Source organism: Theropithecus gelada, chromosome 7b (genome assembly GCF_003255815.1).
Source record: "Theropithecus gelada isolate Dixy chromosome 7b, Tgel_1.0, whole genome shotgun sequence".
Taxonomy (NCBI): domain Eukaryota; kingdom Metazoa; phylum Chordata; class Mammalia; order Primates; family Cercopithecidae; genus Theropithecus; species Theropithecus gelada.
The window spans coordinates 64,967,903-64,994,947 of NC_037675.1; the positions used below are offsets into that span (position 1 = coordinate 64,967,903).

Genomic DNA, 27,045 nt, shown 5'->3' on the forward strand with positions numbered 1-27,045 from the left:
ACCCAAAAAACTCCAAAACACAATGATTTCAACTTCTTAATGTTATTCATTATTTTAAAAAACTTAAAGTGAATTTCAAGAGTCAGAAGCTCTTGTATTAAAATACCTAAATTTCAGTCATTTCTTTCATACTATTTATTTTTTGGGATTCTAGCTCTTTTTAATACTGTTGAAATTTTTTTTTTTTTTTTTGAGACACAGTCTCACTCTGTTGCCCAGACTGGAGTGCAGTGGCGCGATCTCGGCTCACTGCAACTTCCACCTCTAGGGGTCAAGCAATTCTCTGCCTCAGCCTCCCGAGTAGATGGGATTACAGGTGCCCGCCACCACACCCAGCTAATTTTTGTATTTTTAGTAGAGATGGGGTTTCAACATCTTGGCCAGGCTGGTCTTAAACTCATGACCTTGTGATCTACCCGCCTTGGCCTCCCAAAGTGCTGGGATTACAGGTGTGAGCCATTGCACCTGGCCACTGCTGAAATTTTTAAACTTTTTTTTTTTTTTTTAAATACAAACGGGGTTTCACTATGTTGCCCCAGCTGGTCTCGAACTCCCGCATGTAAGAAATCCTCCTGCTTTGGCCTCCCAAAGTGCTGGGATTACAGGCATGAACCAATACGCCCAGTCTATTACTGAAATTTTTAATGATGATGACAACCTCATAACAATCCCAAAAGTACTATTACATCCATTTTGCTGATGAGAAAAGCACAAGTAATATGCAGTAAAGCCGGTTTCTGAATTCAAGTTTTCTTATTCCACAGCCCATGCTCTACATGATTATGTACAGTAGAGTACATAATTCCTGTACTCTACTGTCTCTACATAAGCATGTAGTATATTAATATTTTTAAAGGGGGGGTATTAGCAGAGCACCTGGAAGCAGTAGCTGCTAGTGTCTAAAGTGGCAAGGTCAGTGGCAAACCTGAAAAATCTACTGGCAGCCACAAAAGCTTTATACGAGACATTCAAGTAGCTTAATATTTATCAGGCATATCCTTTCTTTTCTTTTCCTTTTTTTTTTTGAGACAGGGTCTCACTCTGTGGCCCAGGCTGGAGTACAGTGGTGCAATCACAGCTCACCGCAGCCTTGACCTCCCTGGCTCAAGCAATTCTCCCACCTACCTCAGCCTCCCAAGCAGATGGGACCACAGACATGTCACCATACCTGATTATATTATACATATCTGATGTCAGCTTATCTGAAGCAAAACTGCACAGAGGAATCTTAACAATCTGGTTATTAACATTTCAGAGAAACAGGGAAGAGTCAAATAGGAACAATCACACATATGCATTACCAGTATGTCCCAGAGGAAACAATACTTTGGGATAAAAAGCATACATTGGTTTAATTTCAGGAAAATCGTTTCCAGAAAACATTTATAATGTAGAGGAATGTATATGTATGTTTTAAACTAACACAGAATTAGCTCTAAGACAATTTGCCAAAGAGCCATTTGTTTTAAATTCAGAAGAACTGCTGAATATTTAGTGGAAGGTATGCTAAACTGACATCTGCTACAACTCTAATATAATTTTAAATTTCACATTCATTAATGACTAAGACAATGTCTCTGTAAATTAATCCTGCTTAGCTAGTCTGATTATCGTATTCTTATTCACACAAACGTTCAAGATAGTGGTTGCAGCAACATATGGCATCCCATGCATTAAATATACTAAAATTCTCAGGAAAAGCACAATTTTTAAAGGACAGGAATCTGTTACCAAGGAAAAGGGGGAGGACTGGAAGGAAATGACACATACTTTCTCATGCAGTGTGAGATTATGCTGCAGGTTCCAGATATAACATTCAAAGCATCTTTTTAAAAACAAAAATATTTTCCTCAATAACATTCTGAGATGTCCAGTTTTGCATGTACATCTTGCATCCAAACGTCACCCTTTACGGTAATTCCACAAATGCCCAGAATCTTTCAACAAGAACAATTAACTGCCTTTTTCCTTTCCAGAACAACCAGCTGGTTAACCAAACAGAGAAACCAAATTTCCCTAGTCACCAGATGTCTTAATTTGGAACAGTTAGAAGCAATTTGGAATAATCCAATTCTTGAATTGGTACTACTTGTTTACTATTTCTTCATTTTCTAATTTTGAAAAGATGCTTTTAAGAATTAAGCAAATGCTATCTTTAATAACTGCAAAAACAATGAGGAAAAACAAAAAGAACCATATCCTGTTACAGAATGATGTTTACATTATCTAAAAGCCAGCTACTTAAATATTGTACACATTATAGTTAGAAACTGATAAGCTCGAACAACATTAAATCTGCTCAAAAGTTCTAAAGAATTACCCTACTCAAGAATTCAAAAACAGCCAGGCCCAGTGGCTCACGCCTGTAATCCCAGCACTTTGGCAGGCCGAGGCAGGCAGATCACGAGGACAGGAGTTCAAGACCAGCCTGGCCGACGTGGCGAAACCCCATCTCTACTAAAAAATACAAAAATTAGCCAGGCGTGGTGGTGTGTGTCTGTACTCCCGGCTACTCAAGAGGCTGAGGCAGGAGAATCACTTGAACCTGGGAGGCAGAGGTTGCAGTGAGCTGAGATGGTGCCACTGTACTCCAGCCTTGGCGACAGAGCAAGACCCTGTCTTTAAAAAAAAAAAAAAAAAAAAAAGAATTCAAAAACAATTCTTGGCCAGGTGCGGTAGCTCACACCTACAATCCTAGCACTTTGGGAGCCTGAGGTGGGTGGATTGTTTGAGCCCAGGAGTTTGAGACCAGTTTGGGCAACACAGCTAAACTCCATCTCTACAAAATTTAGCTAATTTTTGTACTTTAGAGCTACATGTACAGGGCGTGGTAAAGTGGTGGTAGTCTCAGCTACTCGGTATGCTGAGGTGGGAGAAGCACCTGAGCCCAGGGAAGTTGAGGCTGTAAGTTGAGCTGTGATTGTACCACTGCACAACAGCCTGGGTGACAGAATGAGACTCTGTCTCAATACCAAAACAAACCAACAAAAAAACAGTTCTGGAAAGGTTATGACATGACAGGCCTAGAACATAACAAATTCAGCAAAGAACAGTCATGAAGTCCCTTTCTTCATGCAGGACAGGATAGAAGGAGATAGGTGGATACATAGCCCAATAACTAATTATAATAATAAAAATAGTGATGAGTGTTATAAAAAAATAACAACATAGGGTAAGGCAAGAAAAATGAGGCAGGAAAAGCCATTTCTATTCCATCATTAAAGGAAGCTTCCCCCACGAGGTGACATCTGAGCCAAGACCAGGACAAAATGAGGGAGGCAAGGGAGTGGATTACATGGAGCAAGAGCTGCCTAGGCAGAGAGAAACAGCAAGTGGGCCAGTGTAGCTAAAGTCAGAGAAAGAAAGAAGGGTGTAGAAAATGAGATTAAAGAGGTAGCCGGAGTCAGATACCATGACTCTGTCAGTCATGGTAAGAACTCTGGATTTTATTCCCAAGTGAGAAAGAAAGCCACTGTAGGTTGAGAGCAGGTAAGAGACACTGAGAATGGGTTCCTTGGGCTGCTGCCTGGAGAACAGACCAGAGGGCAAGAGAGTATAAGTAGTTTAGAGGTTTGTGCAAAATTCTGAGAAAGAGTTATGACAGAAATGGCTGGATGTAGGTCACAAATATGAAAGAATTTTCTGGTAAGACTGCAAGTGGTGTGTGAGAAGAGCAGTCAAAAATCATTCTTGTCTCAAAAAAAAAATGATTCTTAGGTTTCTGGCTTAAGCAGCAAGGTAAATATGAAATATGTTGTTGGTATTATTAATACTTTAATTACAAGCTTTTTTTTTTTTTTTGAGACGGAGTTTTGGTCTTGTTGCCCAGGCTGGAGTACAATGGCACGATCTTGGCTCACTGCAATCTTTACCTCCCAGGTACAAGTGATTCTCCTGTCTCAGCCTCCCAAGTAGCTTTAATTACAGGCATGCTCCACCACGCCTGGCTTTTTCTTTTTTTGTATTTAGCAGAGACGGGGTTTCACCACGTTAGCCAGGCTGGTCGCAAACTCCTAACCTCAGTTGATCCACCCGCCTCAGCCTCCCAAAGTGCTGGGATTACGGGAATGCACCACTGTGCCTGGCCTAATTACAAGCTCTTCAGATAAGATGATTAACTGGACAATTTGATAATTATCCAGTTGTTTATACAGGCATTACTGATAAATTGTGGTATGTAAATATAATAGAATTCTCTTTTTTTGTTGTCTTTTTGAGACTGTAACCCAGGCTGGAGTGCAGTGGAATGATCTCGGCTCACTGCAACCTCCCGGGTTCAAGTGATACTCCTGCCTCAGCCTCCCAAATAGCTGGAGTTACAGGCACCCACCACCACACCCAGCTAATTTTTGTAGTTTTAGTCGAGACGGGGTTTCACCATGTTGGCCAGGCTGGTCTCAAACCCCTGGCATCAAGTGATTCGCCCACCTCGGCCTCCCAAAGTGCTGGTATTGCAGGCATGAGCCACTGCGCCTGGCCTAGAAATCTACATAGCAATGAAAAACATACAACTGGTACATGCAACAATGTGGATGAATCTCAGAACTGGTTAGACGCCTGACACAAAAAGGTCCTACAGGATTTCATTTATATAAAGTTTAAAAAAAGGCAAAACAAATCTATAAAATGGCAGAAGTAAGAATATTAGTTATTTTGGGGGGAGATATAAACTGAGAAACAGAACAAGAGAATTCTGGGTGGTGATTACGCTCAGATGCATACATTTAAAAATAAAATCATGGTGCTCACTTCAGCAGCATATGTACTAAAATTGGTACAATACAGATTAGCATGACCCCTGCACAAGAATTACAGTGTGTGAAACATTCCATATTTTTAGAGGCGTGTGTGTGTGTGTGTGTGTGTGTGTGAGAGAGAGAGAGAGAGAGAGAGAGAGAGACAGGGTCTCACTCTCTGTCACACAGGCCGGAGAGAGAGAGAGAGAGAGAGAGAGAGAGACAGGGTCTCACTCTCTGTCACACAGGCCGGAGTGCAATGTCACAATCTTGGCTCACTGCAACATCAGCATCCCAGGATCAAATGGTCCTCTGGCCTCAGCCTACCAAGTAGCTGAGACTACAGGCATGCGCCACCATGCCTGGCTAAGTTTTGTATTTCTGTAAGAGATGGGGTTTTGCCATGTTGCCCAGGCTGGCCTCAAACTCCTGGACTCAAGCAATCTGCCCACCTCAGCCTCCCAAAGTGCTGGAATTATAAGCAGGAGGCACTGTGCCTGGCTTTTACATGTATTTTAACAAAGAAGAACATTCAGATAACAAGAAAGAATTCTTGGAAATTAAGAATAAGATAGCAGAAATACAAAATCCACAGAAGAGCGAAAAGATATGGTTAAGGAATTCTCCCAACTAAAGTAGAAGAAGAAGAAAGAAAGAATGAAATCAGAGGATTGATCAATCAATCTAAGTCAAACATCCTAAAAACGAAAAGTCCAGAAAGAAAAATAGAAAGAAAGAAAGAAACAAACAAACAAACCTGAGTGTTCAGCAAAAAGGACAGCAAAAGAAAGCCATACCAAGTCACATGTATCTTGAAATTTCATAATGCTGGGGATAAAGGAAAGATTCTACAAGTGTCCATGGAGAAAAGGGGTCTCATAAAAAATCTGAAGAATAGTAACAACATCAGACTTCTCAACAGCAACCCTCAGGGAAAAAACGAATAATGGCTTGAAAATTCTGGGTCAAAATTCTCTCTAACCTGGAGTCTTTTTAGCCAGTCAAGTTAACAATGAAATGTGGGTCTAGAACAGAGATATTTTATATGTGTGTATTTTTAAAAATCATGGAGTGAATGACTCCCTACTTTTGCCAAGCCTCAAACTGGAAAGAGCACCGACGGTCGGCAGGTGGTGGGGAAGAGCATGGAGAGAAAACTCCTGTTGGGGCCTGCTGAGACTGAGTAGAGCGGCGACAAGGAGAAAACCCTCCAGCATCCCAGGCCTGACACTAAGCACAAGATCGTAACAGCTCATAGCTGAAGGAATTTGAAGTTTTGGGTATGTTAATGTCAACTATAGTAACACCAAAACCCAAACCAGGCTAGATTGTTCAAACGGCAACACTGAGTCTGATAGAAGCACAGGTATCCATTTCTGAGGCTAAATACTACTTACCTTAGTCTCTACTATTCTTCTACACATGATGTACAGAATTCAATTTTAAAGAGACAGAGAAATATCAACAAGTTATCAAGAAATGAGGCAATAAACAGAAAAAAACCCGGAGAACACTCAGATATATACTATATACCTACTAATAGTGTAACTATACACTCCCACTGCTTCACTTGACAAGCCTTAAAAGCAAACAAAAAAACTTAAATAATTGTGAATTGGTTATTTTTAAGCACCCCCCAAAACAGAAAACAACAAGTATTGGCAAGAATGTAAAGAAACTATAGTACAGCCAAAATGGAAAAGAGTATGAAGGTTCCTAAAAAAATTAAAAATAGGCTGGGCACCGTGGCTCACAGCTGTAATCCCAGCACTCTGGGAGGCCAAGGCAGGAGGATCACCTGACGTCAGGAGTTTGAGATCAGCCTGGCCAACATGGTGAAACCCCATCTCTAGCAAAAATACAAAAATTAGTTGGGCATGGTGGCATGTGCCTCTAATCCAAGCTACCCAGGAGGCTGAGGCAGGAGAATCGCTTGAATCTGGAAGGTGGAGATTGCAGTGAGCCGAGATCATGCCACTGCAATCCAGGCTGGCTGACAGAGTGAGACTCCATCTCAAAAAAAAAAAGAAATGCAATCAGTATGTCAAAGAGATATCTGTACTCCCAGGTTCACTGCAGCATTTTTTCGCAACAGCCAAGATATAGAATCAACCTAAGTGTTCTTCAGTTGATGAATGGATACAGAAAATGTGGTGTAAAAATACAAAAATTAACCGAGCATGGTGGTGTGCACCTGTCGCCCCAGCTACTCAGGTATACATTTGTGTATATACACAATGGAATACTATTCAGCCTTAAAAAAGAATAAAATCCTGTCATTTGTGAAACAGATAAACCTGCAGGACATTATATTATAAACTAAAGTAAACCAGATATAGAAAGCCAAATATCACATGATCTCATCTAGATGTGTGCATGTATACAAACATACATATCTATATGTGAAATCTAAAACAGTCAAACCCATGGAAGCAGAGAGTAGAAAGGTGGTTAACCAGGGCTGGGAAGGAGGGAGAATTGGGGAGATGTAGATCAAAGGGTATAAAATTTCACTTGGAAAGAGGAGTAAGTTCAAGAGCTCTAATGTACAATATGGTGACTATAGTTAGTAACAACGTACTGTATACTTGAAAATTGCTAAGAGGGGGCAGGCACAGTAGCTCACGCCTGTAATCTCAGCACTTTGGGAGGCCGAGGCAGGCTGACTGCTTGAAGTCAGGAGTTTGAGACCAACCTCGCCAATATGGTAAAACCCTGTCTCTACTAAAAATACAAAAAAAAAAAAAAAAAAAAAAAATCAGCTGGGCATGGTAGCAAGTGCCTGTAGTCTCAGCTACTCAGGAGGCTAAGGCACGAAAATTACTTGAACCTGTGAGGTAGAGGTTGCAGTGAGCTGAGACTGTGCCACTGCACTCCAGCCTGGGTGACACGCGAGACTCCATCTCAAAAAAAAAAAAAAAAAAAGAAAAAAAGAAACCTGCCAAGAGTTGCTAAGAGACTAGATTTTAAGTGTTCTCACCACATCCAAAAAAATGTATGTAAGGCAGTGGGTATGTTAATTGGCTAGATCTAGTCATTCTGCAATGTATACACATATCAAAACATCTAGCTGTACACCATAAATATATACAACATTTATTTGTCAATTAAAAAATACATTTTTAAAAAAAGAATATGAAGAAACTGGAACCCTTATATATTGCTGGTGGAAATGTAAAATGTAGCAGCCTCTATGGAAAACACTTTGGCAGTTTCTCATAAAGCTAAACATACGTTCATGTAAAAACTTATAAATAAATTTCATAGTAGCATTATTATTATTTGAGACAAGAGTCTCACTCTGTGGCCCAGGCTGGAGTGCAGCGGCACAATCTCGCAATCTCAGGTGACTGCAACCTCTGCCTTTTGCAGCACTTTGGGAAGCTGAGGCAGGTGGATCACCTGAGGTCAGGAGTTTGAGACCAGCCTGACCAACATGGTGAAACCCCATCTCTACTAAAAATACAAACATTAGCTGGGAGTGGTGGCGGGCACCTGTAATCCCAGCTACTCGGGAGGCTGAGGCAGGAGAATCGCCTGAACCCAGGAAGTGTAGGTTGCAGGGAGATGAGATCATGCGATTGCACGCCAGCCTGGCTGGCAGAGCAAGACTGTCTCAAAAAAAAGAATTACTTCAGTCTTCGCATCAAAAACTATGCAAGCCAGAGAAGAAAGGAATGACAATTTTAAACACCAAAAGGATAGAAAAACCTACCAACACAAAACTCTATACCCAGCAATATCTTCTGAAACAGGGTATAAAACAAAGACTATCAGTCTGGTCCAAAAGTAGTGAGTTACCCAACTGATTGCTCACAGTCAGCTACAGGTCAAACTCCCTGTTCCACTCCTCCCCTCTTCTCACTACTGCACTTGATAGTCTTCAAAAAGGCAAACAAGAAATATTATCAGACAAACACAAACTGAGAAGATTCACTGCCAGCAGAACTGTTGCTGTTAAATTGTTATTCAGGCAGAAAGAGCATGATAACAAACCGAAATCCGGATTGACACAAAGAAATAAAGAACACTGGGAATGGTAAACATGAGGGTAAATACATTTTTTCCTTTTAAATTTTTCCTTAAAAGATAATTGCTGTCGAAAGTAAAAACTAGTAATAATAAACCAAGGGATTTATGACATGTCAAAGTAAAATGCATTGGCCGGGTGTGGTGGCTCACCTGAGGTCAGGAGTTCGAGAACAGCCTGGCCAACATGGTGAAACCACGTCTCTACTAAAAGTACAAAAAAAGTAGCCAGGCAGGCTGGGCGTGGTGGCTCACGCCTGTAATCCCAGCACTTTGGGAGGCTGAGGCGGGTGGATCACTTGAGGTCAGGAGTTCAAGACCAGCCAGGTCAACATGGTGAAACCTCATCTATAGAAAAATACAAACAAATTAGCTGGGCGTGGTGGCACATGCCTATAACCCCAGCTACTTGGGAGGCTGAGATAGGAGAATCGCTTGAACCCAGGGGGTGGAGGTTGCAGTGAGCCGAGATTATGCCATTGCCTTCTAGCCTGGGCAACAGAGCGAGACTTCATCTCAAAAAAAAAAAAAAAAAAAAAAAAGTAGCCAGGCATGGTGGCGGGTGCCTGCAATCCCAGCTACTCGGGAGGCTGAGGCACAAGAATTGCTTGAACCTGGGAGGCAGAGGCTGCCTGAGATCAGCTCACTGCACTCCAGCCTGGGTAACAGTTCAAGACTTCATCTCTAGATAAATAAGTAAATAAATAAAATGCATGACAATAATAGTGAGAGGATGGGAGGAGGGAAGTGGAAGGATAATGTTCTAAGATTCTTATACCATAAAATGTTATCACATTATTTGAAGCTAGATTTTAACAACTCAAAAAGGATATAATGGGCTGGGCACAGAGGCTCACGCCTATAATCCCAGCACTTTGGGTGGCCAAGGTGGGTGGGTCACTTCAACCTAGGAGTTTGAGACCAGCCTGGGCAAAATGGCAAAACTCAATCTCTACAAAAAATATAAAAATTAGCCAGGCATAGTGGCAGGTGCCTGTAGTCCCAGCTACTCAGGAGGCTTAGGTGGGAGGATCACTTGAGCGGGAGACAGAGGTGGCAGTGAACCCAGATCGCACTACTGCACTCCAGTCCGGGTGACAGAGAAAAACCAGGTCTCAAAAAAAAAAAAAAAAAAAAAAAGCATATAGTAAACCCTAGACCAACCACTTCAAACAAACACAAAAAACTAAACAGTAAATTCACAAGCCAAAACCAATCATAGAGAAAATCCACCCAATCAAAAAGATGAAAAAAGAAATAAAGAACTGATGAGAAAAACAGAAAATACAAAAACAACTAGTAAGAAGGTAGATTTAAATCCAACTACACCTGGCCAGGCACAGTGGCTCACGCCTGTAATCCCAGCACTTTGGGAGGGTGAGGTGGGCGGATCACTTGAGATCAGGAGTCCGAGATTAGACTGGTCAACATGGTGAAACCCTGTCTCCACTAAAATTACAAAAATTAGCCAAGTGTGGTGCCATGTGCCTGTAATCTCAGCTACTCAGGAGGTTGGGGCAGAAGAATCTCTTGAACCCGGGAGGCAGAGGTTGCAGTGAGCCTAGCTCACACCACTGCACTCCAGCCTGGGAGACAGAGTGAGACTCCGTCTCGGGGGAAAAGAAAAAAAAATCCAACCATACCAACAATTACGTTAAATATAAATAATATGACACCTTATTTAAAAGACAGAGATAGTCAGGATGCGAGTGGTGGAGAGACAGAAGCAAGACCCAACTACATGCTATCTAAAAGAAACCCATTTTAAATATAAAGCCATAGATAGGTTAAAAGGAAATGGATAGAAAAAAGATATACCATGCAAACATTAATAAAGAGAAAGCTGCAATGGTTTACTAATATGAGACAAATGAGAAGTCAGAACAGAGCATATTAACTCAAAATGGATCATAGACCTAAATGTAAAAGCAAGAACTACAAAACTTGTAAGAGAAAAAAGGGAATCTATGACCTTTGGTTGGGCAAAGATCTCTTAAAATACAATAAGTACAAACCACAAAAGAAAAGTTTGACTTAATTAAAATGTAAAACCTGCTTTGAACAGTCAAGAAAATGCAAACTACAGGCCCAGCACAGTGGCTCATGCCTACAATCCCAGCACTTTGGGAGGCCCAGGGGGGTGGATGGCTTGAGTCCAGGAGTTCAAGACCAGCCTAGGTGACATGGCAAAACCCCATCTCCATCAAAAATACAAAAATTAGCCAGGCGTAGCGGCACATGCCAATAGTCCCAGTTACTCAGGAGGCTGAGATGGAGAGATCACTTTAGCCCAGAAGGTGGAGCTTGTAGTGAGCCGAGATTGCGTCACTGCCACTTCAGCCTGGGTCACCGAGTGAGACCCTGTCTCAAAAAAACAAAACAAAACAAAAAAGCCCACAACAAAACAAACAAAAAAAAATATTAAAAAAAAAAAAAAAAAAAAACAGAAAATTAAAAAAAAGAAAATGCCAACTACAGACTGGGAGACCATATTTGCAAATCACAATCTGATAAAGTTGCTATATCCACAATACATAAAGAATTCTTGCAACCAAATTATAAGACAAATAATTCAATTAAAACATGGGAAAATATTTGAAGAGATACTTCACCAAAGAAAATAAATGAATGACAAATAAGAACGAGAAGCTCAATAATATTAGTCATCAGAGATATGCAAATTATATTAATAATTACCTATTATTACACATTTGCTAAAATGCCTACAATTAAAAAGAACTAACAATACCAAGTTCTGGCAAAAATGCAAAAGTAACAGGAACTTTCATACACTGATGGTAAAATGTTATAGCCACTTTGGAAAGTGGTTTGGCAGTTTGTTTAAAAGTTAAATACATACTTACCCAGCAATCCCACTTTTAGGTATTTACTCAAGAGAAATGACAACTTATGTCCATACAAACACCTGTACACGTGTTCATCACCATTTTATTTGTAACAAATACCTAGAAAAAAACCCAGAAATATGGGTAAGCTTAAGCACAGAAAAAATAAACAACAAAGACCCTCCCTCCCCCAGAAATAACTGTCATCTACTGAATGGAAAAACAAACTGTGGCATATACATATAATGGAATCTGACTCTGCAATAAAAAAGGAACCAGAGATACATGCAACTTAAAAGAGTATATATTGTATGATTCCATTTAAATAACATTCTGGAATAAGCAAAATGATAGGAACTGGTTGTTAGGGGCTGAGGTTGTTGGGAGGGCATTGATGATTAAGGGGCACAAGGAAACTTTCTGCGTGATGAAAATATTCTATATCTTAATCAGGGTGCTGGTTACACAACTGTGTAGGTACACACATGTGTCAACTCATCACACTACATACTTAGAAAGTTTAAAAAGGTAAATTTTATTGAATGTAAATTATACTTCAACAAACCTGATCTCCCATGCCCAAAGGCAAACAAAACATAAAAATCATAGTCAAAACTAATGTATGATGATAGAAATTAGAATGGTGGTTATCTGTAGTGGGAATGACTGGGAAGGGGCATCCAAGAGGTTTCTTTTTTTTTTTTTTGAGACAGAATCTCAACTCTGTCGCCCAGGCTGAAAGTGCAGTGGCACGATGGCTCACTGCAACCTCCGTGCCCCGCCTTGGTTCAAGCAATTCTCCTGCCTCAGCCTCCTGAGTAGCTGGGATCACAGGCGATCACCGCCATGCTCAGCTAATTTTTGTATTTTTAGTAGAGAAAGGGTTTCACCACATTGGCCAGGCTGGTCTCGAACTCCTGACCTCAGGTGATCCACCCACCTTGGCCTCCCAAAGTGCTCGGATCACAGGTGTGAGCCACCGCACCCCGCCTCAAGAGGCTTCTTGGGTGCTGGTACCAATTTGAGTGTCGTTGGCACAGATGTCTTCAGTTTGTAAAAGTTCACCGAGCTCTACCCCAGACTTGTAGACCTTACAGTAGTTATATTTTAAAAAATAAGTACAAATAAATAATAATTAGTGCTATTTTAACTGATCATTGTAGAAAATGTAGAAAATCACATTTTAAACACAAAGAAGCAAAACATACAATTTTGGAGTAGAAGAGTACTTTTTCTTTTTTTTTTTTTTTGAGACAGAGTCTAGCTCTGTCACCAGGCTGGAGAGCAGCAGCGCGATCTCAGCTCACCGCAACCTCTGCCTCCCGGGTTCAAGCGATCCTCCTGCCTCAGCCTCCCGAGTAGCTGAGATTACAAGCATGTGCTGCCACACCCAGCTAATTTTTGTATTTTCAGTAGAGATGGGGTTTCACCATGTTGGCCAGGATGGTCTTGATCTCCTGACCTCATGATCCATCCACCTCAGCCTCCCACAGTGCTGGGATTACAGGCGTGAGCCACCGCACCTAGCCAAAGAGGACTTTTAAAGCAAAACTGGAACCCAGATGCCATGAAGGCAAAAAGTGAGAGATCTGATTAGACAAAAACATAACTAAAATAAGGTAAAATATATTGAAAATATAGTTAAAAGAAAACTGAAATTGGAAGAAAATTTTCATAACACACAATTAAGGGTTAATACCCTTACTATGCAAGGAATTTATCTGAACATAAAATAATAGCTAAAAGAAGCAGTAAGTCATAAAAGGGAAAATTCAAATGAACAAGAAACAAAAAAAGATGTTCAATCTCGGCCAGGCGTGGTGGCTAATGCCCGTGATCCCAGCACTTTGGGAGGCCAAGGTGGGCAGAACACGATCACATGAGCTCAAGAGTTTGAGACCAGCCTGGCCAACACGGCAAAATCCCATCTCTACTAAAAATACAAAAATGAGCTGGGCGTGGTGGTGCACACCTGTAATCCCAGCTGCTTGGGAGGCTGAGGCATGAGAATGGCTTGAGCCCGGGAGGCGGAGATTGCAGAGACAAGATCACACCACTACATTCCAGTCTGGGCTACAGAGTGAGACTGTCTCAAAAAAAAACAAAAACAAAAACAAAAAGTTCAATATTACTAACAGTTGAGGAAATAAGATGCCATTTTCACCTATCAGGTTGGCAAAAATTAAAAACATTGATAACATCAATGCCGATGAGGTATGGGGAAATGGGCATTTGTAAACATTCTAGGCTGGGCACGGTGGCTCACACCTGTAATCCCAGAACTTTGGGAGGCCAAGGCAGGAGGATCACTTTGAGACCAGGAGTCTGAGACCAGCCTGGGGAATCACAAAGAGATCCCGTCATTACAAAAAATACAAAAATTAGCTGGGTGTGATGGCATACACCTGTAGGCCCAGCCACTCAGGAAGCTGAGGTTAGAAGATCACTAGAGGCTAGGAGTTCCAGGCTGCAGTGAGCTATGACTGTGTCAATGCACTCCAGCTTAGGTGACAGAATGAGACTTTATCTCTAACACACACACACACACACACACACACACACACTCTCTCTCTCTCTCTCTCTCTCTCTCTTTCTCTCCCTCTGTTGAAGTTTTTGACAAGTATTCTGGTACTATATAATAAAACTAGAAATATGTGTCTCCTTGAATCCAACAATCTCCCATAAGCATCTACCCAAAATTAAATATATGTGTATGTAAGGAAGGATATTTATTATAGAATCGTAACAACAAAAAAAAACCTAACACCTTGAATCTCCATTAATTGGGAAGTGGTCGAATTAGAGTACTGCCACATAAAACAACATTAAGTAGCTTTTATAAAAAAATTAAAGTACATTGTTTACCTTAGGGTTCACTTTTCGTTTTGTACAGTTCTATGGGTTTTGACAAATACATGTAAGGAATACACCATTATAAAATTTTCGCCACCCTAAAAATCCTGTGTTCTGCCCATTCATCCCTCTGCTCACCCTGAACCTTTATCAACCATTGATCTTTTTACTGTCTCTTTAGTTTTGCCTTTTCCAGAATGTCAAATAGTTAGAATCATAAGGCGAGTGGCCTTTTCTGGTTTCCTTCACAAAGATATAAACACAGAGTTCCTCTACGTCTTTCAGTGTCTTAAAAGCTCATTTCTTCTTATAACTGAGTATCACTGAATTAAATTCCACTGTATGAAAAAAAAAAAAAAATTCAGCTGGGTATGGTGGCACATGCCTGCAGTCCCAGCTACCAGAAAGGTGAGGTAGGAGGATCACTTGAGCCCAGGAGGTCGAGTAGAGAAAGTTATTTCAATACTTGACTGGAAATTTTAATAACTTTTTTGATTAAATTTCTCTAACGGGCTGAGTACGGTGGCTCATGCCTGTAAGCCCAGCACCTTGGGAGACTCAGATGGGAGGATCCCTAGAGCCCAGGAGTTTGAGACCAGTCCGGGCAACATAGTGAGATCCCATTCTCTACAAAAAGTCTAAAACTCAGCCAGACGTGGTGGTGTGCACCTGTCATCTCAGCTACTTGGGAGCTGAGGAGGAAGGATTGCTTAAGCCTGGGAAGTTGAGGCTATGCGATCAATCAGGTGAGCCATGATCACTCCAGTCCAGGCAACAGAGCAAAATCTAGTCTCAAAAAAAAAAAATCTAAAATAGTTTAAAAACTTAGTTTCTTTTTTAGAATTTATAACTTTACTCATAAAATATCTGAAGAGAATTTTTGCTGACCAAAGAAATGCTATAATTTTGTTCCAACAGTTTTACTGAGTTGACTGTTATTCTGAGGCTGCAACATTCATCATTCAACTCAGCTATAAAGAAATAAATATATAACAAGAAGAATGGCAAGCTCTATGACGAAAAATAAACGAGTTTAAGGTATGTAACATGATGAGAAGAGAGAAGATGAGGTCAAGATCTTTTAGATAAGATGGCTAGGACAGACCCTAGAGATGTAACATCTGGGGAGACACCCTAATTTAAAAAGTGAGCAATGCAAATCTCTGGAGAAGTAGCTGTGATCCTAGCAATTTGATGTCAACCTTAAGAAAAAAATAATAATAAAAGAAAGGCCACTGGCCGGGTGCGGTGGCTCATGTCTGTAATCCCAGCACTTTGGGAGGCCGAGGTAGGAGGACTGCCTCAGCCTAGGAGTTTGAGACCAGCCTGGGCAACATGGTGAAACCCTATCTCTACCAAAAACACAAAAAATTAGCCAGGCATGGTGAGGTGCATGCCTGTAGTCCCAGCAACTTGGGAGGCTAAGGTGGGAGGATTGCTTGAGCCTGGGAGGCTGAGGCTGCAGCGAGCCAAGATGGTGCCTACACTCCAGCCTAGGTGACAGTGTGAGACCCTGTCTCAAAAAAAAAAAAAAAAAGGATGTTTGCCTGTAGTAAGGACTTTACACAAACTCTTACTAGTCAAAGTTTCAAATACTGCCTCTCCATCCCTGGTGATGTCCTAAAATGTTCTTCCCTTTATCACTTTCTTGGGTTCCCTTCTCCTTGAATCCCACTGCAACCCAAGCTTAGCAGAATGTTTAATAATTAAACACTAGTGTTAGGCACTCTTCTAGGTGCTAGAGAGACAGTGATAACTAGAACTTGATTCTGCCCTCAAAGTGTTAGTGGATTCAGGAACATTTGTGTCTTTCCATTTTGAAATGTTAATTTTGCATATACCGGATCAAAAGCCTTTAGTAATCACTTCCAGATCTTTATCTACAAATTTTATGTCTTTAATCTCTTTCTGAAGCTCTAGTATTGTTAAATGCCTGCTACATGTGCTGCCAGAACTTAAAATTCAGATTATCCAAAATTTACTTCATTAGCTTCTCTCTTCAACCCATGCTCCCAATTTCCGTGAATGATAGCAAAGTCTGACAATCAGTGGTTCTTCCTTTCTCCCTCAGGAACAGTTTACTTTCTTGGCTTGGCATTCAGGATCTTCCACAATCCACAATGTCTGTTACTCATGAGCTCTGTGGCTTTGTCAAAATGATCTGGTCACTGAACATCTGAATATGCTGAATATGAGGAAGGACAGGCCTGAAAAGTAGTGGAAGCAAGGGAAAAAGAGAAAGTTTGGTATTGCTGATCACAATGCTGGATGGGAAAGGAGATGATGTTGAAGAAAGCAGCAGGGCAGATCTTAAGAGTTTTCTATCTTGTATACCCAACTAAAACGTCAAGCTTTCTTTTTTTATTTCTTCTCACAGAACCAATTCAGTAAGAAAGGAGTTAGAACATTCAATGGGTTATAGGGAATGACTAAAGCAGTATCTTATTTTAACCTAGGGCAGCTATGTTAAACTATTTGAATAAATAAATGAACTGGAAGGGGTCGGTAGCAAAAATATTACATACTCAGAGTCATATACACATTTTTTTTTTCTTGAGATGGAGTCTCACTTTGTCACCCGGGCTGGAGTGCAATGGCGTGATCTTGGCTCACTGTAACTGCCCAGCTTCAAGCGATTTTCCTGCCTCAACCTCCCAAGTAGCTGGGACTATAGGCATATGCCACCAAGCCCAGCTAATTTTTGTATTTTTAGTAGAGACAGGGTTTCGCCATGTTGGCCAGGCTGGTTTCAAACTCCTGACATCAGGTGGTCCACCCGCCTCGGCCTCCCAAAGTGCTGGGATTACAGGCGTGAGCCACTGCGCCCAACCCAGAGTCACATACTCAATTGCTCACATTTACAATGTAGAAGATGGATTTAAATAGGGAGAGGTAAGGGTGAAGGTTGGGAGACCATAAAGGTCATTAAAAAGTCCAGACAAGAGGTGCATGCCACCATGCCTCAGCTAATTTTTTAATATTTTTTTTTTGTAGACACAGGTCTCACTATGCTGCCAGAGCTGGTCTTAAAAAATCCTCTGGCCTTAGCCTCCCAAAGTGCTGGTATTATAGGTGAGAACCACTGGGCCCAGCCTGTACGGTCTATTTCAAAACAGATAGGAGAAGACTGTTGCATGTTCTCACCACAAAGTGATCAACATGTGAGATGATGGATACACTAATTAACTTGATTTGATCATTACACAAAGTATATGTATATCAAAACATCACACTATACCCCAGAAATATGTACATTATGTGTCAACTAAAAATCAAACTAAAAGAGATAATGGAGTTCCCAACAGTAGGAATGGGAAAAAAAGGTAAATTTGAGAAACATTTTTCTTTTCTTTTTTTTGCTTCTATTCACTATCAATACTATATTATAGTTTGACAATTTATGTATTTATTTGCACAGAGTCTTACTCTGTGGCCCAGGCTGGAGTGTAGTGGTGCAACTGCCACTCACTGCAGCCTCAACCTCCCAGGCTCAAGCGATTGTGCCACCTCAGCCTTCCAAATAGCTGAAAATACAGGTGCACACAACCATGCCTGGTCAATTAAAAAAAAAAAGCTTTTAAAAAAAAAAATTTTTAGTACAGATGAAGTCTTGCTATGTTGCTCAGGCTGTTCCCAAACTCCTGAGCTCAAGTGATTCTCCTGCCTCAACCTCCCAGCCTCTCATACCTGGGATTACAAATGTGAGCCACCACACCTGGCCAGAGAAATATTCAGGAAGTTAACATTAGTGAAGCCTAGCACTGACTCGATTTGCAGGCACCGGGGAGGAGCAGGTGGAGAAGGAATCCAGTCTGATTCTTGCATTGGATGACCAAGCGGAGCTGAGTCAGAAAGTGAATCCAGGCCAGGTGCGGTGACTCATGCCTGTAATCCCAGCACTTTGGGAGGCCTAGGCAGGTAGATCACCTGAGGCCAGGAGTTTGAGACCAACCTGGCCAACATGGCGAAAACCCATCTCTACTAAAAATAGAAAAATTAGGCGGGTGTGCTGGGACATGCCTGTAATCCCAGCTACTTGGGAGGCTAAGACAGGAGAATTGCTTGAACCTGGGAGGTGAAGGTTGTAGTGAGCCGAGATGGCGCCACTGCACTCCAGCCTGGGCGATAGAGCGAGACTCTGACTCAAAAAAAAAAAAAACCAAAATAAGAAAATGGGGGAAAAAATAAAGAAACGCCTTAGTTTTACTCATATAAGCCTGAGGGCCTTCTGGGGATGGCCAAGGGCAAATGTGCAGCAAACATTTGTATACATCAGTCTATAACTCAGAGGGAAAGTATGGGATTCTGTTATCAGACTATAGGAAGTATCAGCAATTAAAAACTAGGAAAGTAGGCCAGGCGTGGGGGCTCATGCCCGTTATCCCAGCACCTTGGGAGGCCGAGGTGGGTGGATCACCTGAGGCCAGGAGTTCAAGACTAGGCTGGCCAACATGGTGAAACCTGTCTCTACTTTAAAAAATACAAAAATTAGCCGGGTGTGGTGGCACAAACCTGTACTCTCAGCTACCAGGGAGGCTAAGGCACGAGAATCAGTTGAACCCGGGAGGCAGAGATTGCAGTGAGCTGTGATCACACCACTGCACTCCAGCCTGGATGACAGAGCAAGACTCCGTCTCAAAACAAACAAAAAACAAAACAAACAAACAAAAATACCAAACTAGGAAACTGGATGTGCCTGCTACAGATGAATTATACCGAATGATAACAAGCAGCAGGCCAAGCATCCTATAATAGAGAAAAATGAAAGAAGAATGGGAAGAAAACCAGAAAAGTAGCCAAATGACAGCTAATACTAACTGATCATTACCATTCTAGGTTACTATGTCAGCCTCTTCACATGAATTGCTTCACTGAACCCTCCCCAAAACCCTAAAAGATAGTCCTCTTATTACAATGTTTTAGATAAGGAAGCTGAGACAGGTATTGCATGATAGCTGAGAATGGGTGTAGAGTCTGACTGCCAGAGCGCAAATCCTGGCTTTACAAGCTATATGTTTCAGTTTCCTATAGTTTAAACAGGAGATAGCAATATCAAGGCCATAGGGTTTCATAAATTAATTACCACGTTAAGTGCTCAGAGTGGTACCTGGTGCAAAAGCAGCACTCAAATACCACTAGGTGGGAGTATAGAGAATGTCAAAGAAATGCAATATGTAGTGTCAAATGATAACCTGCAGAATAAACTAGTATTTGACCGGATTACTACCCCTTTTATATATAAATATGTATGTAAGTATATATATATTTATGTACGTGTATAGACTAGATGCTTCCAAGGTGAATTCACAATACAAATGTTCCCCTAAAAATGCTACCCTAATTCATCAAGCAGAAAGACACTTCAACATATTAATGATTTTTTAAATTTCCACTGTTAATTGGTAAATGAAATAAGATTAAGCCTGAATGAGGCTTTTTCTGACACTGGATAGTTTATAATCATGTAAACATATCTCTCAAGACAATAAAGCAATATTTTAAATATTTATTGACAGCTACAGACTCTGTTTTGCATTTTGAGGCTGATTCACTATTTAATTTTCCAAATGAGGAGACCATTCAAAAGGCCTATATTGAAAGAGAAATCAAAACAAATCCCTAAACGTAAATATTTACAGCCTGTATAATACTCATGTAAAGATATAGCAGAACTAGTTCTTTTAACCACTTTGGTGTTATAATCTGGGAAGATCAGAATCTATTAGGTTCTAAACTCATTTCCTCTCTACTGAACACAGTAAAAGACCCTGATCTCAGAGAAATAACAAACAAAAGGCTTAATTATTGAACTATCCAGAAAAAAATGGACACTAAGAGGATAAAAAGTTCACATGTGCTTTACAGATCAGATTACGAAGGATAAAAAGAACTGAAAATCAGCTATAACTTACTAAACTTAAGAATTAGACTTAAGATATCAAATTGTTTTAAAGGTTGCCTTCCCGGCCCTTGGCATTGATTACTACTGCCATCTAGCAGGAGGTCCAAAAATTAAAATTATGAGAACTGTAAAAAATCATAAGGACATAATTCCAATCTCCAAATAGAAAGATGTTTAACATATTAATAATTACTTAAATTTCAGGCTGGACACAGTGACTCACACCTAAAAACCCAACACTTTGTGAAGCTGAGGCAGGTGTATCACTTCAATCCAGGAGTTTGAGACCAGCTTGGCCAACATGGCGAAACCTTGTCTCTGCTAAAAACACAAAAACTGGCCAGGGGCAGTGGCTCACACCTGTAATCCCAGCACTTTGGGAGTCCAAGGCGGGTGGATCACCTGACATCAGGAGCTCATTACCAGCCTGACCAACACAGTGAAATCCTGTCTCTACTAAAAATACAAAAATTAGCTGGGCCTTGTGGTGGGTGCCTGTAATCCCAGCTACTCAGGGGGATGAGGCAGGGAGAACTGCTTGAACCAGGAGGCAGAGGTTGCAGAGAGCCGAGATCACGCCACTGCAATTCAGCCTAGGTGACAGAGCGAGATTCCCTCTCAAAAAAAAAAAAAAAAAAAAAAAAGAAGTGAAGGGAGAAATATTCAAGGAAATATATAGCTTAAAGAAAAAACAAGGCCAGGTGTTGTGGCTCACGCCTGTAATCCCAATACTTTCAGAGGCTAAGGGAGGCAGATTGCCTAAGATCAGGAGTTCCAGACCGGCCTGGCCAGCATGATGAAACCCCGTCTCTACTAAAAATACAAAATTAGCCAGGCATGGTCGCGCATGCCTATAATCCTAGCTACTTGGGAAGGCTGAGGCAGGAGAATTGCTTGAACCCAGGAGGCGGAGGTTGCAGTTAGCCAAGATCACACCATTGCACTGCAGCCTAGGCAACAAAAGCAAAACTCCATCTCAAAAAATAAATAAATAAATAAAATTTAAAAATAAAAAAATAAATCAGCTGGACATGGTAGTGCACACTTGTTGTCCCAGCTACTTGGGAGGCTGAGGCAGGAGAATGCTTGAACCCAGGAGGCAGCGGTTGCAGTGAGCCAAGATTCCAGCCTGGAGACAGAGCAAGACTCCGTCTCAAAAAAAAAAAAAAAAAAAAAAAAAAGTTCAGGACCAGATGGATTCACAGCAGAATTCTACCAGACATTCAAAGAATTGGTACCAATCCTTTTGACACTATTCTACAAGATAACGAAGGAACTCTCCCTAATTTATTCTATGAAGCCAGTATACCAAAACCAGGAAAGGACATAACCAAAAAACAAAACTACAGACCAATATCCTTGATGAACATAGATGCTAAGATCCTTAACAAAATACTAGCTAACTGAATCCAACAACATATCAAGAAGATAATCCTCCATGATCAAGTGGGTTTCATACCAGGGATGCAGGGATGGTTTAACATACACAAGTCAATAAATGTGATACACCACATAAACAGAATTAACAACAAAAATCACATGATCATCTCAATAGATGCAGAAAAAGCATTTGACAAAATCCAGCATCATTTTATGATTAAAACTGTCAGCAAAATCAGCATATAAGGGACATACCTTAATGTAATAAAAACCATCTATGACAAACCACAGCCAACATAATACTGAATGGGGAAAAGTTGAAAGCATTCCCTCTGAGAACTGGAACAAGACAAGGATGCCCACTCTCACCACTCCACCTCAACATAGCACTGGAAGTCCTAGCCAGAGCAATCAGACAACATAAAGAAATAAAGGGCATCCAAATCAGTAAAGGAGAAGTCAAACGGTCACTGTTTGCTGAAGACATGGTCAATTACCTTGAAAACTCTAAGGACTCCTCCAGAAAGCTCCCAGAACTGATAAAAGAATTCAGCAAAACTTCTGGATACAAGATTAAAGTACACAAATCAGTAGCTCTTCTATACAGTCAATAGCAACCAAGCAGAGAATCAAATCAAGAACTCAACCCCTTTCACAATAGCTGCAAAAAAACCCAAAAACAAAAAACTTAGAAATACACCTAACAGGCTGGGCTGTGGCTCAAGCCTGTAATCCCAGCACTTTGGGAGGCCAGGGCACGTGGATTACTTGAGGTCAGGAGTTCGAGACCAGCCTGGTCAACATAGTGAAACCCCATCTCTATCAAAAATACAAAAAATCAGCCAAGCGTGGTGGTGCACGCCTGTAGGCCCAGCTACTTGGGAGGCTCATGCAGGAGAACTGCTCAAACCCGGGAGGTGGAGGTTGCAGTGAGTCGAGATCGTGCCACTGCACTTTAGCCTGGGCAACAGAGCAAGGTTCCATCTCAAAAAAGAAAGAAGGAAAAAAAGAATATACCTAACAAAGGAGTTGAAAGACCTCTACCAGGAAAACTACAAAACACTGCTGAAAGAAATCATAGATGGCCAGGCGCGGTGGCTCAAGCCTGTAATCCCAGCACTTTGGGAGGCCGAGGCGGGCGGATCACGAGGTCAGGAGATCGAGACCATCCTGGCTAACACAGTGAAACCCCGTCTCTACTAAAAATACAAAAAAAAAATTAGCCGGGCGTGGTGGCGGCGCCTGTAGTCCCAGCTACGCGGGAGGCTGAGGCAGGAGAATGGCGTAAACCCGGGAGGCGGAGCTTGCAGTGAGCCGAGATCGCACCACTGTACTCCAGCCTGGGCGACAGAGCGAGACTCCGCCTCAAAAAAAAAAAAAAAAAAAAAAAGAAATTATAGACGACACAAACAAATGGAAACACATCCCATGTTCATGGACGGGTGGAATTAGTATTGTGAAAAAGACCATGCTGTCAAAAGCAATGTATAAATTCAACGCAATCCCCATCAAAGTACCACCATCATTCTTCACAGAACTAGAAAAAACAATCCTAAAATTCATATGGAACCAAAAAGGAGCCTGCAAAGCCAAAGCATGACTAAGCAAAAAGAACAAATCTAGAGGCATCACACTAACTGATTTCAAACTATACTATAAGGCCACAGTCACCAAAACAGCATGGCACTGGTATAAAAATAGGCACACAGACCAATGGAAGAGAATAGAGAACCCAGAAACAAACCCAAATACTTACAGCCAACTGATCTTCGACAAAGCAAACAAAAACATAAAGTAGGGAAAGGACACCCTTTTCAACAAATGGTGCTGGGATAATTGGCTAGCCACATGTAGGAAAAATTAAACTGGGTCCTCATCTCTCACCTTATACAAAAATAAACTCAAGATAGATTAAGGACTTAAACCTAAGACCTGAAACTAAAAATTCTAGAAGATAACATTGGAAAAACCCTTCTAGACATTGGCTTAGGCAAGGATTTCATGACCAAGAACCCAAAAGCAAATGCAATAAAAACAAAGATAAATACCTGGGACCTAATTAAACTAAAGAGACTTTGCACAGCAAAAGGAACAGTGAGCAGAGTCAACAGACAACCCACAGAGTGGGAGAAAATCTTCACAATCTATACATCTGACAAAGGACTAATCCAGAATCTACAACGAACTCAAATCAGTAAGAAAAAACCAAGCCCATCACAATGTGGGTAGGCTAAGGACATGAAGAGACAATTCTCAAAAGAAGATACACAAATGGCCAACAAACCTATGAAAAAAAATGCTCAGCATCACTAATCATCAGGGAAATGCAAATCGATACCACAAAGTGATACCACCACACTCCTGCAAGAATGGCCATAATTGAAGAATCAAAAAACAGTAGATGCTGGCATGGATACAGTAAACAGGGAACACTTCTGCATTACTGGTGGGAATGCAAACTAGTACAACCACTATGGAAACCAGTATGGAGATTCCTTAAAGAATTAAGAAGTAGAACTAACATTTGATCCAGCAATCCCACTACTGGGTATCTACCCAGAGGAAAAAAAGTCATTATTTGAAAAAGATACTTGCACACGCATGTTTATAGCAGCACAATTCACAACTGCAAAATCATGGAACCAACCCAAATGCCCATCAATCAACAAGTGGATAAAGACACTGTGGGGTGTGTGTGTGTGTATACACATGTGTGTATATATAATGGAATACTACACAGCCATAAAAAGGCATGAATTAATAGCATTTGCCATGACCTGGATGAGATTGGAGACTATTATTCTAAGTGAAGTAACTCAGGAATAGAAAACCAAACATCATATGTTCTCACTGATATGTGGGAGCTAAGCTATGAGGACACAAAGGTGTAAGAATGATACAATGGACTTTGAGGACTTGGCCAGGGGTGGGGGGTCAAGGGATTAAAAGACTACAAATATGGTGCAGTGTATACTGCTCAGGTGATAGGTACACCAAAATCTCACAAATCATCACTAAAGAACTTACTCATATAACCAAATACCACCTGTACCCCAATAACTTATGGAAAAATAATTTTTTTTTTTTAAACAGTCTCCCTCTGTTGCCCAGGCTGGAGTGCAGTGGTACGATCTCGGCTCACTGCAACCTCCACCTCCCAGGTTCAAGTGATCCTCCTGCTTCAGCCCCCCTAGTAGCTAGGACTACAGGCATGCACCATCATCCCCGGCTAACTTTTGTATTTTAAGTAGAGACAGGGTTTCGCCATGTTAGCCAGGCTGGTCTCAAACTCCTGACCTCAGGTGATCCACCTGCCTCGGCCTCCCGAAGTGCTGGGATTACAAGTGTGAGCCACCGTGCTTGGCCAAAAAATTATTTTTTTTAAAAAGTCACTGCCCCCTCCAAAAAGGAAAATTACAAGAAGCTACATTAGCTGGGCACTGTGTTGCATGCCCATAGTCCCAACTACTCAGGGGGCTTAGGTGGGAACATCACTGGAGCCCAGGAGTTTGAGTCCAGCATAGGTAACATAGTGAGACCCCCAACTCTAAAAATAAATTTAAAAGTAAAATAGTAATGAAACTACAGAATAAACAGTCTCTTCTCTAGAACAGCAATGCTTTGATATAATTCAAAACGCATCAACTATGAACATATAAAACTGAATGCAGAAGTCACAAACAATTTTAAATTATAAGATTAGAATTCAAAGAAATTTTACTCTTCTAAAGCATTAATTTAGGCTTTGTTTCCAAATATCACAGGAATATTCATTTACCTTTGTTATTAAAGATATTCCAGTGGAAGTTGGAGAAGCTCCAACCTATGGTGACTTAGGTTATTTTCACAGGAATAAAAATGTCTAACTCAGCAACCATTTACTGTGAATTTCTTTTTCTCTTATAGTCCCCATGAAACTTTACGGCATAGGATGTTTTACTCTTCTTTATACCTTCCTGTGGTAGGTTGAACATTGGCCCTCAAAGATACATAGGTCTTAATTCCTGGAACCTATGACTGTTTCATGATATGAAAAAAGGGGCTTTACAAAAGTATCTTGAGATGGAAAGAGTATCCCTGATTATCTGGGGGGTCCTTAATATAAGTGTCCTCATAAGAGAGGCAGAGGGAGATGTGACTACAGATGAGAAAGTGATATGATGATAGAGTGATGTGCTGTGTGGAAAAGAGCCACAAGCCAAGGAAGACAGGCAGCCACTACAAGCTGAAAAAGGTAAGGAAATGGATCTTCCTCTCAGAGCCTCCAGAAGGAATTGGGCCTGCAACACTTTGACTTTAGCCCAGTGAAACTGATTTCATACTTCTGACCTCCAGAACTAAAAGAGAATAAATGAGGCTGGGCATGGTGGCTCATGCCAGTAATGCCAGAACTTTGGGAGGCCAAGGTGGGAGGACTGCTTGAGCCCAGGAGTTTGAGACCAGCCTAAGCAGCATAGTGAGACCTCATCTCTACAAAAAAAAAAAAAAAAAAAGGAAGAGGTGACTCTCTTGAGTACATCTGCACTCGCCTTTCTTGAGTGTGTACTTTTCACCAAAGGGAAAAAAAAAAGAAACAAAGGCAGAAAGAATAAATGTGTGTCATTTGAAGTCACTAAATTTGTTGTAATTTGTGACAGTAGCTATATGAACTAAATACAGCCTTCTGACAGTTTAGCAATATCTGTACATAATCTGCCCTAAAATACTGAACAGAATTAACATAAAGACCATTCCAGTTCAGATTTATCAAAATTCTCCTGTATTTTCTACCGAGTAAATGAAAAGATCTTAAATACACAGAAATCACTGAAAATGTAGTTCTTTAAAGCACATAGGGAAAAAGCAAAAAAGCAGTAGTATCTTCAGTCGTATTTGTAGTTCATAGTGTCAGTCGCAGAAAAAGTAGTCATGACTTCAGTACAAAAACACAACTCAAAAACTTCATGGGTTTGGCACAGTGGCTCGTGTGTAATCCCTGCCACTTGGAAGGCTGAGGCAGGAGGATCACTTGAGCCCAGAAGTTCGAGGCTGCAGTGAGCTAAGACTGCGGCACCGCAGTCCCATCTGGAGAAACACCCTGCATGGATCATAATACAAAGTGAGAGAAAAGAACCCACAAAGTACTTACATGGGCTTGATTTTACTTTTGCTTTACAATAGCCACAGCAATCTAAAGTAAGAATACAAACCAGATACGTAACATAGCTGCACTCACAGGGAGTACTTTCCTGAATACTCAGCAAAAAGATAAGCGGTCCATAAATGTTTCAGAGGATTTCTCACTTAAACCGTACTTGAC

General features: G+C 41.0%; 1 protein-coding gene and 1 pseudogene across 2 annotated transcripts in view; one reads left to right on the forward strand and one right to left on the reverse strand.

The window, feature by feature from the left end:
* The window catches only part of WDR89 (WD repeat domain 89), a 46,815-nt gene that overhangs the window by 18,243 nt on the left and 1,527 nt on the right, over nucleotides 1–27,045 (reverse strand). For both annotated transcript variants that reach the window (XM_025392052.1, XM_025392053.1), the window contains one exon: nucleotides 11,630–11,731. The gene's annotated coding sequence lies outside the window, so the exon portion shown is untranslated. The remainder of the gene's footprint in view (nucleotides 1–11,629; nucleotides 11,732–27,045) is intronic.
* LOC112629513 lies at nucleotides 4,742–4,838 on the forward strand (annotated as a pseudogene).